This window comes from Loxodonta africana, unplaced genomic scaffold, assembly GCF_030014295.1.
Source record: "Loxodonta africana isolate mLoxAfr1 unplaced genomic scaffold, mLoxAfr1.hap2 scaffold_81, whole genome shotgun sequence".
In the NCBI taxonomy this organism is placed as follows: domain Eukaryota; kingdom Metazoa; phylum Chordata; class Mammalia; order Proboscidea; family Elephantidae; genus Loxodonta; species Loxodonta africana.
The window spans coordinates 208,149-229,037 of NW_026975550.1; the positions used below are offsets into that span (position 1 = coordinate 208,149).

Genomic DNA, 20,889 nt, shown 5'->3' on the forward strand with positions numbered 1-20,889 from the left:
TAGATACCCACATGGAGATGTCAAGAATAATACCAACAGCTAATGGTCATTGAGTACCTACACTGGTGCCAGGCACTCCTGTGCTTTCCTTTCATGTTTGCTTTTCATGATGGCCATATGAGGAATGTATCATTATAATGCATAAAGAGGTCAATACAGAGAGTTAGGCTGACATTTGAATATATGAGTCTGGACCCAGGAGGAGTTTGAATGGATGGAGGTATAAACCTCACGTCCTTAGCTACAAATAGACAGCAGTAAACTCACTGAGGCATCCTAGAGGGAGGGTGTCAACAGAGAGAGGAGCAGGCACCAAGGCCAAGGGTACTCGGGTATCTAGAAGCCTGCCAGGTGAACAGCAGCCAACAAGCCTCTCTGAAGTCCAGTGTGGTTCCTGGAGGGTTGTCTGTCCTTGCTCTCAGCTGCATTTCCCCAGTGCTCCTCCCACCTGCACTGGGTTGTCCCCTTCATGACGACAGGGACAGTGTGTACCTTTCACCACTGTATCTGCATAACATAGACTACTTCTGGCCCATGGAATACACTGACTGAATGAAAAATAAACAAACGATAAGGACGTAAAATCCTTCGTAGTTGATACCTTGAAATACATTAAGGGGCTTAATGAGTAAGAGGGAGAAAAATTGATCAGGGCTGCTTCTGAGACCATCCCTTAGGCGTAATGAGTGTTAAACAATAATTAAACAAAGAGATTTAATGGCAGAGATGTATGTTAAAAAGATGTAAGTATAGCTTAAAGATTACTAGAAACATGCACATTATTGCAACTATAGTCAAATCGCTAAAAAACATATACTACATGCACACAGAATATTATAAAGTAATTTAATGCCCTCATTAAAAAAAAACAAAAAAAATTACCATGAAAAGACTAATGTTGAATGAAAATATCAGGATATAATATCTGTGTTAATATACATAACTGTGTGTGCTAATACACACATAAAACCAGTTGTCACTGAGTCAGTTCTGATTCATGATGACACCAGTGTGCCAGAGGAGAACTGTACTCCATAGGGGTTCCAATGGCTGAGTTTTCGGAAGTAGGCTGCCAGACCTCTCTTTCATAGCAATTCTGGGTGGACCTGAACTCCAACTTTCTGTCAGCAGCTCAAGATATTAACCATTTGCATCAACCAGAGACTCTAATACACATACATGCCAATATAAGCAAGAAAATAGACATATTGGAACGTTAATAATTTATTCTATGCATTACGTATGTTTTCTTGTTTTTTTTTTTTTTTTTTGCATACTTTCCCATTGCTTCCAAGTTTTTGAGGAATAGAATGTACTTCTGGAAAAATTCATGAGAGATTTTAAAGTAATGAAATAATTAACAGAAACAGAATGAGTAAATCTGTGGCAAGGCAGCCCAGGAACCCAAGATTACAGTAACACTGGTATGAAAAGCAGAATTGTGGAGTCCTGAAGCTCAGTGGTTCCATGCATCCATCAGGAAAGAGGGAAGAGCAAATGAACAAGGAGAAAATACAGTGAGCCAGAGGAGTGGGAGCCCTCTGTTGTGGGCACAGTTTTCTCATGAAACTTTAGATGGACACAGTGGGTGGGATTATCCACTTCCATCATACAAACATCTTTATTACCCTTGATTTTAACAGAACTATGTTATAAAAACAAATAATAAAATAAAGTATAATAAAAGAATAAATCTCATCAGTGGACTACTATCATTTTCCCCAGCCACTGAGGAGGGCAGGAGACACACAAGGGAAAGAAGATGGAGCAGTGTGAAAACTCATGCTAAGTGGGGAGGAGAGTGTTTCTGAGACAGGCCTTAGCTGCTACCACCTAGGGAAGTAGGCAGCCATGCACAACCAACTGGAAGAAATGGTACATTATTTCTGAGACCTACTCCAGCTCATAACAAATTATGGATAACATGGGGAAGAATGAGATTTCCAGGACACTTAACTGTTTTTATGAGAAACCTGTACATAGAACAAGAGGCAGTCATCTAAACAGAACAAGGAATACAGCATGGCTTAAAGTCAAGAAAGGTGTGCATCACCGTTGTATCCTTTCACCATATGTATTCAACCTGTATGCTGAGCAAATAATCTGAGAAGCTGGTCTGAAGAAGAAGGCATCAGGATTGGAGGAAGACTCATTAATAACCTCAGATATGCAGATGATACAATCTTGCTTGCTGAAAGTGAAGAGGCCTTAAAGCATTTACTGCTGAAGATCAAAGACCACAGACTAACAGCCTAACAACTGGACCAATAAGCAACATCATGATAAACGGAGAAAATGTTCACGTCATTAAGGGCTTCATTTTTACTTGGATCCACAATAAACACCCACGGAAGCAGCAGTCAAGAAATCAAACGACACATTGCATTGGGCAAATCTGCTGCCAGAGGCCACTTAAAGTGTTCAAAAGTACAGATGTCACCTTGAAAACTAATGTGTGCCTGACTCAAGCCATGGTGCTTTCAGTCGCCTCATACGCACACGAAAGGTGGGCAATGAATAAGGAAGACCAAAGAAAAATTGAAGGCATTGAATTACGGTGTTTGCAAAGAATATTGAATATACCACGGACTGCCAAAAGAATGAACAAATCTGTCTTGAAAGAAGTACAGCCAGAATATTCCTTAGAAGCAAGAATGGCGAGGCTTCATCTCACATATTTTGGACATGTTGTCAGGAGAGATCAGTCCCTGGAGAAGCAGGTCATACTTGGTAACAAGTGGCCACAACAATTGGCTCAAACATAACGACGACTGTGAAGGTGACGATAGGTAGTTTAACATACATTTTGACCCATATGAATTAAAATTTAAACAATTATTTCATGCCTTTTTGTAGGGGTTTTAGAATACACAATTAAAATAAATGTAAACAATTAATAGAAAAAATCTCTGAAAATAAAATTTAATTTTTTTAAATCACTGCTCCATACCCCAAATCTAAATGGCTTGATATACAGCACTGGTCTTTGTGATTCACAAAAAGCAGGTACCAATTCCTGAACAAGAACTGAAGTGACAGGAGAAACTCCCCATGCTGTTATAGCCCGGAGTATGGGCCCTAATCCAGTGATCTGTCTTCATTAATTCCTTTTCATTTCATCTCTGTGAAAGAGGGGAGGGAGAAGGTGAGAGAGGGTTACATGTGCCTATTCTGTTCTTTAGCATCCAGTTCACTGCCAGGAACAAGTATTCGTAAGAGTCTAAAAAACATTAAAGTACAAATAAGGAGGAAAACCTCCTAGTATATATATGTATTAGGTGGCACAAAGAGTTAAGTGCTCAGCTACTAACTGAAAGGTTGGCAGTTTAAATACACTCAGAGTTGCCTTGGAAGAAAGGCCTGGCAATCTACCTCCAAATAGTCACAGCTATTGAAAACCGTATGGAGGGCAGTCCTACTCTGAAAACTCACGGGGTCGTCATGAGTGAAAATCTCCTCAACGGCAACTGGATTGGTAATCTATATATGGCATAAATGTTCGGAAAATTAGTTTCTGAACATATACACGGCATACAGAATACACTGCACATTAGTATTATGTGCCAAAACCCACTGTCATCAAGTCGATTCTAACTCACAGTGACCCCAAAGGACAGAGTAAAACTGCCCCATAGGGTTTTCACTGAAGCAGACTGCCACATCTGTCTCCTACAGAGAGGCTGGTGGGTTCGAACCACTGACCTTTCAGTTAGCAGCCAAGTTCTTTAACCACAGAGCCACTAGGGCTCACTGCTGTCATGTACAGTGATTACATAAGCAAATTCTGAAACAAACTGCCTGGGTTTAAATCCTAACACAATTTATCAGCTGGGTGATCTGGGCACGTTACTTTACCTCTCACTGCCTCAGTTTCCCATTTCTAAAATGGGTCTTATGCAAAAGGTTGTTACGCAGGTTAAATAAAACACACAAGGCACTTAGAAAAAGGCCTTACACACAGAATGAACACAATAATTTTTAGCTTTCATAATTATTAAGGGAATACAAACAAATGGCTAGGTTGAAGGAACTTCCATTGAAAAAGAGTTGAGTTCCAAAATTCATGTGTAAAGTCATTTACATCAACTGTTAAAGTTGTATGTTTAGATTCAAGTGATTACTGAGGTGTGTTATGATCTTGAACAGAGTTCTGGGGACTATACAGGCAGACTCTGCATGCCCTTCTCCTGCACATCCATTCCATCTCCCTTGGAGCCCAGACGTCATGTTATCAATTAAACCCCTCCCACGCTGGTGGTGTACTGTTTAAGAGCTACGGCTGCTAACCAAAAGGTCATCAGTTCAAATCCACCAGGCGCTCCTTGGAAAGTCTATGGCACAGTTCTGCTCTGCCCTATAGGGCCGCTATGAGTTGGAATAGACGCAGTGGCAATGGGTTTTTAACGGGTATGAGGTAACTGTTCAGTGCTTAAAGACGTACCAAAAGCAACCACTAACACAAAAGTATAGTAAAAGGTTCTTATTTCAGAGTAGCAAAACCTTAGTTTCTAACACAGTGGTGAATTAGGGTGGACTGTGGATCAAGAGGAGCTCTGGTGGCATAGTGGTTAAGAGCTCAGCTGCTAACCAAAAGGTCAGCAGTTCGAATCCACCAACTAGTCCTTGGAAACTCTATGGAATAGTTCTATTCTATGCTATAGGGTCTCTATGAGTTCAAATCAACTAGGGTCTCTACGAGTTGGAATCAACTTGATGGTGACAAGTTTGGTTTGGTGGGTGTCATGGATTGAATTATGACCCTAAAAAATGTGTGTCTCAACTTGGTTAGGCCATGATTCCCACTATTGTGTAGTTGTCCTCCATTTTGTGATTGTAATTTTACTGTAAGAGGATTAGGGTGGGATTGTAACACCACCCTCACTCAGGTCACCTTTCCCTGGGGTGTGGCCTGCACCACCTTTTATCTCTCCAGAGATAAAACGAAAGGGAAGCAAGCAGAGAGTTGGGGGCCTCAGACTATCAAGAAAGCAACACCAGGAGCAGAGCACGTCCTCTGGACCCAAGGTCCCTGCACCTGAGAAGCTCCTTGACCATGGGAAGGCTAAGGACAAGGACCTTCTTCCAGAGCCGAAAGAGAGAGAAAGCTTTCCCCTAGAGCTGATGCCTTGAATGTGGACTATTAGCCTACTTTAATGTGAGATATTAAATTTCTCTTGGTTAAAGCCATCCACTCATGGTATTTCTGTTATGGCAGCACTAGATGATGAAGACAGTGGGTCAAGGTGGAAGGGGTGGATGAAGGACAAAAAAAGAAAAATGGACAACAGGAGAAATATAAGAATTCAGAGAACTGTGAAAATTTAATTCCTGAATATACTTTCTTTCTCCTCCCTGTAACTGGAAGGACTTTTCTCATATACAGCATATATAAGTAAATCCTTGCAATATTTAAAACACTTAGATTTTTGTAAAACTCATTCTCTGAAAACTCATGGTGGCCCCATTAATTTGTGGCTTAAAAACAACTCAGAACTAAAAAGAAGCATAAATAAATAAATAAAGGCACTGCTGTCATTTGCGGGTGATGTTCTTTTCCTGCTATCCACAACCCACACACTCGGGTTAATTTTCCAGGGTCAGCATTCATAGACCATCCTCTTTCTCTTACCACCACCCCACCACCCTTAATTATTTAGAAAAGGCAGGGCCAGTCAGTGTTCCAAACATCAAGTTTTCTCTCCAAAATGCCAACTGGCACTTGGGGAGCAGGCTACATTCTCAGCTATCAGCACTTCCACTAGCCCCTGCACATAAGGAATGTGTCTCCACTGAACTGTTCACTGTAATTAAAAAAAAAAAAAAAGTAAAAAACTGTTTCTTAAAAAAAACCAGGCATTTCCCTATTACCCACCCACCCCACTCTCCCACACCCAGTGCTCCCTCACCACACACACACTCAAATATTTCATACCAAGGGTGTGTCCCAAGCACGGGGTCTGGCTCCGCTCTTCTTTTACACCCCTTGGAGGCCTCTGGAGAAACCATACCTTTGGTTGGCAATTCCCTGAACCCTGCCTATTCAAGCTGGCACTTATTCAAAAAGGCAGGTGAGTCTTCAAGTCAGGTTTTTAAAAGGAGTTTAAGAGGTGCCAGGTGATATGCCTACTCACCCTCAAATTTCTCAAAGGTAATAATTTCTTCAAATGTTTACAATGTCTCAACTATGGGTTAATTAAATCCCTTAGGATGGTGGGCATAGGAAAATCCTCCATCTCAATGCCCCCCATTTCGAAAAAAAAAGAGGGGAATCTCCAAAATTACAAATTTCAATTTCTACATACTTGATTGAACTAAGGAGTAAGTTCCTCACATGTGTTATTCTTGGTCTGAGTCCTGGTGGTGCAGTGGGTAAGAGCTCAGCTGCTAACCAAAAGGTCTGCAGTTTGAATTCATCAGCTGCTCCTTAGAAACCGTATGGGGTAGTTCTACTCAGTCCTATAGGGTTGCTAAGAGTTAGAATTCACTGGATGACAATTGGTTTGTTTGCTTTTCAATCTTTGGCTGAAAGGTGGACTTTGTTATCAATTTATTAAATCAACTGGTAATTTGCTGGATATTTCTCATACAGGAACTTATGATGTCTTCAAATCCAGCTAATCAGGTTTAGGGAGAGAGAAACTTCTCTACCTTAGCTTCCCTCCCATTCCCACACCTTTTTCATTGATTTCCATGCCCTGTTTAAGTAACGTCACTCATCACTTCTCACTGTCTAGGTTATCTGAGCCAATTCATGGCAGTCAATTCCACCTGAGCCCTAGGATACCCTCATTTACATACTCTGCCCTGTTCCTTCACCAATGGCTGACCTCACATCTCCCCTTGAATGTCTACTAGGCATCTCAAACTTAATGTGGTTCAAACAAAATTCTTCGTCCAAGTGTCTTATCTACCTCCCAGTCTTCCTTATCTCAGCAAATGTTCTCACTATCCTCTGGGTCGTTCAGGACAAAAACCTAGAAATCATCCTTGATTTCTCTCCTTTATTCAAATCTTGCATCCAATCCATTGACATATTCTGGACTCTTGGCACTACCTTAACATAAATCCTGACTCTATCCACTTCTCACTACCTCCACCTTACATCCACCATCATCTCTTGGTTAAAACTGGACTCCATGCACCGATCTTCCCTCTTACAATCTACATAACAGCATCATTTCAGTGGCTTCTCATGGCAATTAGGAAAAATTCCCAAATCCTTCCCATGGTCTTTCATGATGCGGGGCTTGCTCACCATACTAACCTCATTTCCTAACAGTCTTCCCTCGGTTCACTCCACACTAGCCATGACTTCTTTCCTGAGCTTCCTCAAACGTGCCAAAACACTTGGTTATTTAAGGGCCTCAGAAACAACTCTTTCCTTTATTGGCAATATCCCTCCCTTCAGAACTTCATACAGCTATTCTCTCCTTTGATATAGGTCAGTTATCTCCTCAAATATCCTGCTCCCAGAAGCCTTTACTATTAATCTAAAACAGCTCACCCCACTCATTCCCTCACATGCAACTCTGTCTTATTTTCAAAATATTTAGCTCTCCTTGACATTTTTTGTTAATTATTACCTGTATTTTTTCTGGTTGAGAATATATGCAGCAAAACATACACCAACTCAACAGTTTCTACCTGTACAATTTAATAACACTGGCTACATTCTTGAAGTTGTGCAACCATTCTTACCCTCCTTTTCTGAGTTGTTCCTCTGTCATTAACATAAACCCACTGCTCCTTAAGGTTCCTATCTAATCTTTTCAGTAGCTGTTGGCAATCTGATGCCATGTAGACAGTTCTTAAAAGAGCATATGCTCAAGGTAGACCATTTTTATTAGTTAAGTAAGCTAATGTTCTGGAGCCCTCATGGCACAGTGGTTAAGTGATACGGTAGCCAAGCAAAAGAAGAGCAGTTTGAATCCACCACCTGCAGCTTGGAAACTCTATGGGGCAGTGCTATTCTGTCTTACAGAGTCTCTGAGTTGGAATCAACAGCAACAGTTTGGTTTTTTCTTTTTCATACTTCGGTTTTAAGATGATTCAAGGGAATGCTTTTGGTGTAATGTTTAAAGATTATCTCACGGCAATAGTTTCAGGAGTTCATTCACCCTCAGTGGCTCCAAAAAGTCTAGGGTTCATTTGAAATTCTGTTCTGCATTTTCCCCCTTTTGATCAGGGCTTTTCTATGGACTCTTTGATCAAAATGTTCAGCGACAGCAGCCGGGAACCTTCTGGTTCTTCTGGTCTCATGGCATGCTAGACGTTCTTTTAAAAAACATGAGTGGATGCTGAAGGTTATCAAATACTTATTTTATTACACCTATTAATATAATCACATTTATTTTTCCTGTACATATGGCAAATTATACTGATTCATTTTCGAATGTTAAACTAACCTTGAATTCTTGGGATAGACCCAACTTGGTCATAATATATTCTTCTTTAGAGTATTGCTGGATTTGTTTTGCCTATTTATTTTTATATTTTGCATCTATGTTCATCAGTGACATTGGCCTGTAATTTTCCCATCTGCTTCTCTTGTCAGGTTTTGGTATCAATATTCATTCTACAAGCTTTATAAAATGAGTTTGGGTATATATTTCATTTTATATTGAAGAATTTGTGAAATATTTCTTGAGTATTTGGCAGAATTTGCAGGAAAAGCCATCTGATATGAAGTTTTCTTTTTGAGAATAGTTTGAGCTCTAATTCAATTCTATTAACAGTTGTGGAATTACTTTTGCTTCCTGTTTCTTCTTGAATCGTTGTTATTAACTTACATGGTATGATACGTTTGCCTACTTTACCTAAATTTGCAAATTTATTGGCTAATACGGTTCATAACATTCTCACATTATCTTTATGTTCTGCAAGATCTGTAGTCATTTTCTTTCTAATTCCTGATATTCGTTTTTTATATCTTCATTCTTTTTCACTTGATCAATCTTGCCTAAAGTTTGTCAATTTTACTAGCATTTTCTAAGAATCAACTTTAGTCTTTGTTGATCGTCTGTTGCATGTATTCAATCATTAATAGAAACAAAAATTCCTATGAATGTTCGTTTCTGGTTTTTTCCCAACATTTTGAATGGATGTTTAACTCACTTATTTTTCAAGATTTGTTCTTTCCAATTATATTTTTAAGGCTATAAGTTTCCTATATTATATTGTCTGTACTGCACAAATTTTTATATGCACTATGTTCATAATTGTTCACTTCAAAATGTATTCTAATTTTCATTATGATGTCTTTTTTGACTCATAGTATTTTAAAATATCCGAGCACATGGAGATTTTGTATTTTCATTTTCTAAGATGTTTTTTTTTTTTTAATTATGGTGTACTTACATAAAAAAAAATGGAGATTTTGTATTTTCATTTTCTAAGATGGTTTTTTTTTTTAATTATGGTGTACTTACATAGTATCCTCTATGTTATTGCAGACTCTTGAAATTTGTTGAGACTTGCTTTATAACACAGTATACAGTTAATTTTTATACACACTATGTATGTGCATGAGATGAATGTATATTCTTTCATGGTTAGATAATACACACACATACACATATATCAATTTGGTATTTTTTTACATGTTAAATCTTCTGTATCCTTGATAATTTATGGACTTCTATGTTTCTGAGGGGTGTGTTAAAAATCTATTATGATGCATGATGTCAAAAGGAGCCCCAGTAGTGCAGTGGTTAAGCACTCAGCTCTTAAACCTTTTGATTTGATCCACCAACTACTCCACAGGAGAAAGATATGACCGTTCCCTTCCATAAAGATTACAGCCTTAGAAACCTTTGGAGAAGTTCTACTCCATCCTATATTCACTATGAGTCAGAATTGACTCAACAGCACACAAGAAAAAATGTATAATGTGATGGAAACTCAGAAGTACGAAGCTAAAAAGAATTGGTCCTACCTCCAGGGTCAAAGGATGAAGGACAGAGAAAACAGCAGAGACATCCAAAAGCTTGGAAAAAGGGCTGAGAGGACAATGGTTGGTGGTTTAAGGGCTTTGAAGGGCTACCATATATACTGAGGAATCTGAAGTGCAATGTTCTTGCCTAAGGATGAAGATATGCTCATAAAGATCCTGACAAAGCTTTAGGCTTGCACCTCTGGCTGATCTTTGGGCTCCATGGGGGCAGGAAGTGAAGGCTAGGGCAGAGTTTTAGGCACTCTTGCTTAGCATTGAAAGAACGCGCCAGTTCAGAGCCAATCTGCAAAGACTGGGATAATGTTACTTTTTCTTTTTGGCTACAAGCGTTTAAAGAAAGCACTGTCAGGTCATGAACTGACTGCTGAGATAACAGAACAGAACTTCAGTGTCCACACATGAGAAGACATACAATCTCTGCAGAAATAGTTTGGAAACATCACTAAGCAAATGGATGACTGGCCCTCAACAATTAAAAAAAAAAAAAAAAAGCAAACCCTAATGACAGGAGGGAATCTGATTTCCAGAGTTACATTATAATATTTAAGATATCCAGTTTGCAACACACTATTCTAAGTCATAAAAAGAAAAAAGAAAAGGATGGTTCATTTGTTAAGAAGAAAGAAGGAAGAGAAATGAACAGAAAGCATCCCTAAGGAAACACAGATATTGGGATTACTAGACAAAGATTTTAAACCAATTGTCTTAAATTTCCTCAAAGAGCTAAACAAACCATAAACACACACACAAAAAAAGGAAACCAAGAGAAGAATGTATGAACAAGTAGAAAACATTAATAAAGAAATATTATACAAAAGAACCAAATAGAAATTATAGAGCTGAAAAGTTGAATAGCTGAAATAAAAATTTCATTAGAGGAGCTCAACAGCAGATTTGAGCAAGAAAGCAGGAAAATGTAAACTTGAAAAAGCACAACTGAAATTGTTCTAACTGAGGAGCATAAAGGAAAAAGAATGAAGAGAATGAACAGAGCCTAAGGGACCTGCGGGACAACATCAAGCATACCAACATACTCATTAAGGAGTCCCAGAAAGGAAAGAAAGATGAAAGGACAGAAAGAATATTTAAAAATGTAATGACTGGAAGTTTCCCAAATGTCATCTAGATATCCAAGAAGCTCAATAAACTCAAAGGACAGTAAATACATAGATATCCACAGACAGACATAATCAAAATGTCAAAAGACGAAGATAGAAACTTGAAAGCAGCGACAGATAAGTGACCCCTAATGTACAAAAAATTTTTTTTTTTTAATGTACAAGAGAGTCTCAACAAGTTTAACTGTTGATTTTTCATCAGAAACCATTGAGACAAGAAAATAGTCGAATGATGTATTTAAGGTACTGGAAAAAAAATACAGAAACAAAACTATGAACCAAGATGTCAATATCTAGCAAAACTATCTTTCAAAAATGAAGGTGAAATTAAGACATGCCCAGATACACAAAACCTGAGGGAGGGTGTTAGCAGCAGAACTGCCTTATGAGAAATGCTACAGGGAATCATCCTGGCTGGCACGGAAGGACACTAGACAGTAACTTGAAGCCATAAAAAGAAACGAAGACTCTGTAAAGGTAACTACTTAGATAAAACAAAGTCAGTAATATTTTTATATCACGCCTCTCTTTTTCTCATATATGATTTAAAGCACAAATGCATAAAAATACTTACACATCTCTCTTAATGGACACACAATGTATAAAGATGCAATTTTTGTAACAGCAACGTAAGTAGGGGAGGTAACTGAGCTGAATAAAAGCAGAATGTTGTATACTGTTGAAGCTAAATTTGTATTAATTAAAAGAAGATTGTTATAAACATAAGATATTAATTGTAATCCTCATGATCACCACTAAGAAGTTAAAAAATATAAGGAAAGGAAATAAGGAGAGGATCAAAATTGTACACTTGAAAAAAATCAGTCAAACACGAAAGTGGACGGTAGTGAAGAAAATGAGAAACAAAATACGTATATGACCTACTACAAAGTAGAAGACATAAGTCCTTCCTTATCATTAATCGCTTTAAATTTAAATAGATTAAATTCACAATTGGGATCATTAAAGTTGTGTGTCAACTTTGTTGGACCATGATTCTCAGTGCTTTGGCAGTTATGATGTAGTTTAGCAGTCGTATAACTATGCAATCATTTCCATGATGAGATGTGATATAATGTGATTACCTCCATGATGGGATCTGCTGTGAGTAGCCAATCAGATGTAAGGGAGTTTCCTCGGGGGTGTGGACTGCATCCAATATAGGTGGACTTTCTGGCAAGGCTCTTGAGTTTTTGCTCACTCGGAATCCTGCAGCTGGCTCCTCTTCATCTGATCTCAAGTTTTTGGGACTTGAACTCTCAGCTTACCTTCCAATTTTGGGATTCACCAGCCTCCGCAGTCTGTGAGCCACGGCCTGCCAGCTTACCTGCCGATCTTGAGATCTGTCAGCCTTTGCAGCCTGTGAGCCACAGACCTGTTGTATGACCTGCAGATCTTGAGTTCTGCAGTCCCTGCATCTATGTGAGTCAGGAGAAGCCACAAGCCTGACCCATGGACTTGAGACTTACCAGCCTCTACAGCCTCGTGAGCCATTTTCTTGATATAAAGCTATTTATATATAAATATATATATATACACCTCACTGGTTTTGTTTCTCTAGAGAACCCAGCCTAAGATACCAATTAAAAGACAAACATTGGCAGAATGCATAAAAAAATCATTCGATTGCTATCAAGCTGATCTGACTCATGGTGACCCCTCCCCTCATGTGTGTCAGAGTAGTACTGACACACAAGTGTGTCAGTTCAATGGCTAATTTTTCAAAAGTAGATCACCAAGCATTTCTTCCAAAGTGCCTCTGGGTGGACTCAAACCTCCAACATTTTGGTTAGCAGCTGAATGCATTAACCGTTTGTACCTCCCAAGGACTACAACATGTATCTATGTTTATTTCTGTATTACTTCTCTTTATACTATATACATACATACACACATACACACACATAGACATCCATGAGTGGTTCATACAGATGCTTTGGACTTCAACTAGCAGGGCTCTATTAATTATTGATAGAAAAGTACTGATACCAGTTATAAATGCGTATTTGTCCATTTCCCCTTTCAGATTTATTAGTTTTTGTATTTTGGAGCCCTGTTGTTAGACACGTACACATTTAGGAGTGTTGTATCTTTTTGGAGAATTGAACCTTTATTATGTTATGTCCCTACTTATTCCCAATAATACTCCTTTTTCTGAAGTATAATTTGTCTGATATTAATACAGCCACTGCAGTAGAACTGGATAATTTTCAACCATTTCAAGAGGTAGCATAAGATCAAGAACTGATGGTATAAAAGGAAGAAATCGAAGCTGCATTGAAGGCATTGGTGAAAAACTATCCTCTCTCCACCATCTTCACTAACTCTGACACCAACTGTCCCTCACACAGCACTCCCTACTTCTCTGCTGGGTTCAATAACTCATTGCAATGGCCACACAGAACTCATAGTCCATATTCACGATTATGGGGTTTATTAGGGAAGTAACAGTTATAGCTCAGGCTCAAAGACACTCAGAATACAGTTCTTCTATCAGGACAGCCTCTTCCCTCCTGTGCTCATAGGCGTGCCTCTGCCTGGCCTTGGGCCGGCCTCTCTCCAAAGGCACTCAGCTTTCCTTCTCCCTGGGCCATCATCTCCTATAGCCAGGTCCCTGTTGCTCGGTCTCTCCTGCCATGGCATCTTACCATCTTCAGGGTTACAGCTTCCTCTCTCTATCTCAGTCTCCTGCTTCTAGGAGCTTCTCAGTGCAGGGATCTCAGGTCCATAATATACGCTCGGCTCTTGGCTGTTCTTCCTTGATGGGAGTTGAATCCTCCTCTTTGCTCTGGAACTGGTTCTCTTTGAAGGGAAAATAAACAATCCCCTTGGTGAGCCACAATTACCCTATCACACAGTCCTGCCCAAGCACCAGGGTGGATGTTATAAGACCATGGCTAGAAAGGCGACACAAAGTAAACAATCACATCACAGTACCTTGGACTCATTTTTCAAGTGAAGTACCAAAAATCCCATACAAACAGATTGGTAAAGAACATAATCAATAGCAAGAACATTTTCATACTTATGTTTTCTGTATTTGGAAGAAATCTATAGCACTATTCTTATTTTGCCAATTCACAGGGATCACAGAGATTAGTGGTAGATGTTGCAGTACCAGAAAACTCTCTGGTGAAACAGTCTGTGAGCAGTCTTACAAACATGGATATTCCACTAGAGTCAAAAGAATGACGTTACATATCATCAAAGAGAACATTTCAAGATCTAGCCTGAAGTACAATGTTGTCACTAATAGGCTAAAATCCATACACTTACAAGGAAGACTAGTTTATACGACTATTCAAATTTATGCATCAACCACTAATGCCAAAGATAAAGAAATTGAAGATTTTAAACAACTTCTGCAGCCTGAAATTGATCAAACATGCAATCAAGATGCATTGATAATTACTGGTGATTAGAATGTTAAAGTTGGAAACAAAGAAGGAAAAGTAGTTGGAAAATACAGCATCGCTGAAATAAATGACGCCAGAAATCTCATGAAAGAATTCTGCAAGACCAGTGACTCATCCACTGCAAATATTTTTTTTCAACAACATAAACGGCAGCTATACGCGTGGACTTTACCAGATGGAATACACAGGAATCAAACTGACTACATCTGTGGAAAGAGAAGATGGGAAACCTCATATCATCAGTCAGAACAAGGCCAGGGATCGATTGTGAAACAGACTGTCAATTGCTCATATGGGAGTTCAAGTTGAAACTGAAGAAAATTAGAATAAGTCAAAAGGGGCCAAAATATGACCTTGAGTATATCTCACCTGTATTTAGAGACCACCTCAAGAACACATTTTACGTGTTGAACACTAACGACTGAAGACCAGACGAGCTGTGGAATGACATCAAGGACATCACACATGAAGAAAGCAAGAGATCCTTTAAAAGACAGGAAAGAAAGAAAAGACCAAAACGGATGTCGGAAGAGACTCTGAACGTTGCTCTTGAATGTCGAGTAGCTAAAGTGAAAGGAAGAAATGATGAAGTTTTGAGTATTGAGACGCCACCAGTGATCCCTCTTACAAAAAAAGACCAGAAAAAACAAGTGAAGCGATTATATTTATGACAAGCTAGGAGCCCTGAACACCAAAGGTAAAGTTAGAAAATGGACTCAGCGGCAGGGGGAGGGAGAGACTATTCAGAAGTGGAGAGGAGTTACTGGACCTGAATAGCCAGGAACCCTCAGGCACCATTCCCTGGAGCGACTGCAGTGGGGCTGGCAGTAGCGTTACAGAGACGCTTCGCTCACGGAAAGACAGCTAGTTGCACAGACCACTCACACCTCCAGAACAAGAGAAGAACAGCACTCTCGGCAAAAGCTAATTACTTGTGTTTATTTTACCACGCCCCCAGCCCCCAAGCCGGCTTCAGTGGCTGTCAACTTCCCTGGGCCTGAGATAGGCCCTGGTACCACTCTGAGCCATTTTTCCATCCTTGAAGAAGGTATAAGTTCACAACTGGGGGAAAGATAATCTGCCAGCTCAATTAAGCTGGGGAGCTCAGGACAGAAGCAGCTCTTGTTCAGGCACAAACAGTCCATGGGCTTTGAATACCTTTCACCCCAGCACGGACCTCTGTGGGCCCATTTCAGGAGAATAGGCCCTTGTTGCCAGACTGCAACTGTTTCAGGTGGACGGTGGAAAGATGGGTGTTTGATGTTTGACACTGCTTTGCCTATTAAACAGGGTCTTCACCTACCCACATCAGGGGCATAAGGACTGCTGGCTCCACCCACAATACCTAGCCACCTGTGACAGGGCTCCACGGATAAGTAGTACCGCCCAGAACTTACAACCAAAAGCATTGGGTGCCCATCGCCCTTCTGCAGAACCCACCCGTGTGCTCTACAGAACAGGGATGCACTTTCCTCACAGACACTCAGAGCACAGCTGTCAGCCCCCTGCCTTGATCAGACTCTGACCCCCTACTGCAGCCAGATACTTCTGCCTACACCAATAACCCCTGCCCCTCTAAGACTGTAGGACAGAGCCTGTACCACACACTTTATGAACAACTACCTGGGCACCTGAGTTGAATCCATACAAGAAAAGTAAATGAACTCCTAGGCTCATATGCCTGGTAACAGTGCTAGCCATCTGGTGATAGTATATTAGAGCTTCAAAGGTGAAAGTAATCAACCTAGTGCACTCAAGCAGCTTATTTGGGTATACCAAAACTAAACAAAGCAAGAAGCTAGGATACAAAAAGCAAGCATAAAATAAACTAATACAATAACTTATAGATGGCTCAGAGACAACAGTCAATATCAAATCACATAAAGAGGCAGACACGGGGGCAGGACCAAGATGGCTGACTAGGTAGAAGATTCCGCTTATCCCTCTTGAAACAAAGACTCGAAAAAACAAGTGAACTGATTACATAAAGGACCATCTACAAACCCTGACCATCAAACACAGAACTAAGGAGTTGACCTGAGTGACGGGGGAGTGAAAAGCCACGCTGCAGCAGGGACCGCTTCCAGAGCCAGTGTCCCACGCCACAGCCTTGAGCCCTCGCGGTTTCCTGGTGTCAGAGTGGTGGGGCTGATTGTGGCTTACTGAGACAGGGAAGAACAGATATAGGCCCAACCCTCAGGACCAACCTCAGAGGGGACCCAGGCAGCACACACAGGCTCCACACAGACGCGGCTGACAGGGAAACGAAAAACTATAGGGAAGCAGCGACTGGTTTTGGAGCCTGGAGTGCAGAGTCCCAGAAAGGAAACCCTGGTGCTGGGCTTTGGACTAAGTGTGGGGGAGCCAATTGTGGATTCCTGAGACGGTGTGAGCATGGACGCAGCCCTAACCCTCTGGGACAGTCTCAGCAGGGATCCAGCCACCACACACGAGCGACACAATGCTCTGGAATCTCAGAAAAAACAGTCCTCACCAAACAACATAAGTAACTTTGTATATTTTGCCAGGCTACTCTCTTCTATATATCTGATTCCACCCCTCATTGCCCCAGCCAGCTTCATTAACATTGGAATTCTCTGTGCCAGAGAGTGAAGTGCACTGCTGGATTTTTTTTCTTCTTTCTTTTCTAACCCATTCTCCTGGCCTGAGAAAAGCAGCATTTAACAATCAAAGAAAAAATCCTTCCCTGACTTCCCTAAACTGAAATAACAATACAGAATCAGCTCCATCCAGGCATTAACAGACCCATAGTCTTTGGCTTTCACCCTACAGGTAACTAGGTGGCTATTACAATGTAAAGGCAATTCTGATAGAGATCTGACCATAATTGTTTTAGCTCAGCAGTGGAAAGGCAAGTTTTGGAGGTCAGATACCTCTCTACCTATTAAACAGAGCCCTCGCTGATCCACACCAGCGAACTGAGGGCTGAGACTCCACCCACATCACCTAGCCACCTGCTAGAGGGGTCTGAGAATAGTGACGCCTACCCAAGCATTGGGTGCCTAAGATACAGCTGCAAAGCCCACGCACCAGAGTGCTCTAGAGAATAGAGCCACACCTACCTCACTGTCACTTGAAGGAAGGCTGTCAGCATCCTGCCCTCCTCGAAATGTGACCCCATGCCACTAATAGAAACTGGTGCATACAACCATCACCACTACTCCTCTAAGATAATACATGAGAGCCTACACCACACACTAGGTGACCAGCTATCAGGACACCTGAGCTGATTCTATTCAAGAATAGTGAATGGACTCATACACTTATATACCTGGTAACAGCTCAGGCAAGCTGGTAATAGGACGTAAGTGATTCAAAAGCTACATCAATCACGATACCACAATCTAGTAGCCCATCTGGGTGTATTGTAACAAAACAAAATAAGAAGATAAGACTCAGTGAGCAAATATAAAAGAAAATATTACAATATCTTATAGATGGCTCAGAGACAGCAGTCGACATCAAATCACATGAAGAAGCAGACCATGATTGCTTCTACAAACCCCCAAATCAAAGAATCAAAATCATTCCCAGATGTAGATACATTCCTAGAATTGCCAAATGTAGAATATAAAAAAATTATATACAGAATTCTTCAAGACATCAGGAATGACCTCACAAATGAAATAAGGCAATCTACAGAAAACACCAAGGAACACACGGATAAAGCAGTTAAAGATATCCAAAAGATTATTCAACAACATAGTGAAAAAATTAATAAGCTGTAAGAATCCATAGAGAGACAGCATTCAGAAATCCAAAAGATTAACAATAAAGTCACAGAATCAGACAACTCAATAGGAAGTCACAGGAGCAGAATCGAGGAACTGGAATGAAGAGTGGGGGAGCTGGAGGATAAGACAATTGACACAAATATAGTTGAAGAAAAATCAAATAGAATTTAAAACTATGAAGAAACCCTAAGAATCATGAGGGACTCTATCAAGAGTAATTTGCGTGTGATTGGAGTTCCAGAACAGGGAGGGATAACAGAAAATACAGAGAGAACAGTGGAAGATCTGATGGCAGAAAAATTCCCTGGCATTGTGAAAGATGAAAAGATATCTACCCAAGATGCTCATCGAACCTCATACAAAACAGATCCCAAAAGAAAATCACCAAGACATATCATCAAACCTGCCAAAACCAAAGATAAAGAGAAATTTCAAAAGCACCCAAGGATAAACGAAAAGTTACCTACAAAGGAGAATCAATAAGTTTGCACTACTCGGCAGAAACCATGCAGGCAAGAAGACAATGGGATAACATATATAGAGCACTGAAAGAGGAAAAACTGTCAGCGAACAATCATATATCCAGCAAAATTCTAAAACATGAAGGTGAAATTAAGATATTTACAGATAAACACAAGCTTAGAGAATTTGCAAAAACCAAACCAAAACTGCAAGAATTACTGAAGGAAATTCTTTGGTCAGAAAATCAATAATATCAGATACCAACACAACACAAGGTCACAGAACAAAACATCCTGATATCAACCCAGATACGGAAATCACAAAAACAAAATAAGATTAATTAAAAAAATTACTCAAAACAGGGAATCATTGATGTGATTATGTAAAAGATTACGATAGTGAAAAAAGAGGGACTAAATACAGGAGGCTTAGAAATTACATATGGAGAGGAAACCAAGGCGATACAGGGCGAAACAACTTAGGTTTTTACTTACTCAAACCAGGGTAAATATTAAGGTAACCACAACAAGGTCTAACAATTCCATACTTCAAAATAAAAAACCAAGATAAACATAACGACTCACCAAAATAAATTCAACTACTATAAAAAGGAGGAACACACATTCTACAAAGAAAAACTCAGCACAAAAAAGTAAATGGAAAATGAAATTGTCAAAAACAGGCATCAAAATGACAGCACTAAACTCATACTTATCTATAATTACACTTAATGTAAATGGACTAAATTCACCAATAAAGAGACAGAAAGTTGCAGACTGGATAAAAAAACACGATCAGTCTGTATGCTTCCTAAAAGAGACACGCTTTAGAGTTAAGAGACACAAATAAACCAAAACTGAAAGGATGGATAAAAATATATCAAGCAAACAACAATCAAAAAAGAGCAGGAGAGGCAATATTAATTTCCAACAAAATAGACTTTAAAATTAAATCCACCACAAAGGATAAAGAAGGACACTACATAAAGATTAAAGGGACAATTTACCAGGTACATATAACCGTATTAAATATTTATGCACCCAATGATAGGGCCGCAACATTCATAAAACAAATGTTAACAGAATTAAAAAGTGAGATAGACACCTCCACAATTATAGCAGGAGACTTCAACACAACACTCGGTGAAGGATAGGAAATGCAGTAAGAAGCTCAATAGAGACACGGAAGATCTAAGTGCTACAATTAAACAACTTCACTTCATAGACTTATACAGAACACTCCACCCAACAGCTGCAAACTATAATTTCTTTTCTAGTGCACATGAAACATTCTCTAGAATAGATCACATATTAGGTCATAAAACAAGCCTTTGCAGAACCCAAAACATTGAAATATTATAAAACATCTTCTCTGAACAAAAGACCATAAAAGTAAAAATCAATAACAGAAAAACCAGGGAAAAGAAATCAAATGCTTGGAAACTGCACAATACCCTGCTCAAAAAAGACTGGGTTATGGAAGACCTTAAGGAGGGAATAAAGAAATTCACAGAATTCAACAAGACTGAAAACACTTCCTATGAAAACCTTTGGGACATGGTGAAAGCAGTGCTCAGAGGTCAATTTATATCAATAAAGGCACACATATTAAAGAAGAGCCAAAATGAAAGAACTGTCCCTACAACTTGAACAAACAGAAAGAGAGCAACAAAAGGAACTGTCAGGCACCAAAAGAAAGCAAAAAATAAAAACTACAGCAAAATTAAATGAATTAGAGAATAGAAAAACAATTGAAAGAGTTAACAAGGCCAAAAACTGCTTCTTTGAAAAAATGAACAAAATTGATAAACCATTAGCGAGACTGACTAAAGAAATACAGGAAAACAAACCAATAATCCAAATAAGAAATGGGATGGGCCATATCACAACAGATCCAACTGAAATTAAAACAATCATATCAGATTACTACAAAAAATTGTATTCTAACAAATTTGAAAACCTAGAAAAAATGGATGAATTCCTAGAAACACACTACCTACCTAAACTAACACAAACTGAAGTAGAACAACTAAATAGACCCATAACAAAAAAAGAGATTGAAAAGGTAATCAAAACACTCCCAACAAAAAAAAAGCCCTGGCCCTGATGGCTTCACTGCAAAGTTCTACCAAACTTTCAGGGAAGACTTACCACTACTACTGAAGGTATTTCAAAGCATAGAAAAGG

General features: G+C 39.5%; 1 long non-coding RNA gene across 10 annotated transcripts in view; it reads right to left on the reverse strand.

Moving 5' to 3' along the window:
* The window catches only part of LOC135230160 (uncharacterized), a 312,870-nt gene that overhangs the window by 174,274 nt on the left and 117,707 nt on the right, over positions 1-20,889 (reverse strand). For all 10 annotated transcript variants that reach the window (XR_010320816.1, XR_010320821.1, XR_010320817.1 and 7 more), the window contains one exon: positions 13,719-13,872. This is a non-coding gene — a long non-coding RNA (uncharacterized LOC135230160). The remainder of the gene's footprint in view (positions 1-13,718; positions 13,873-20,889) is intronic.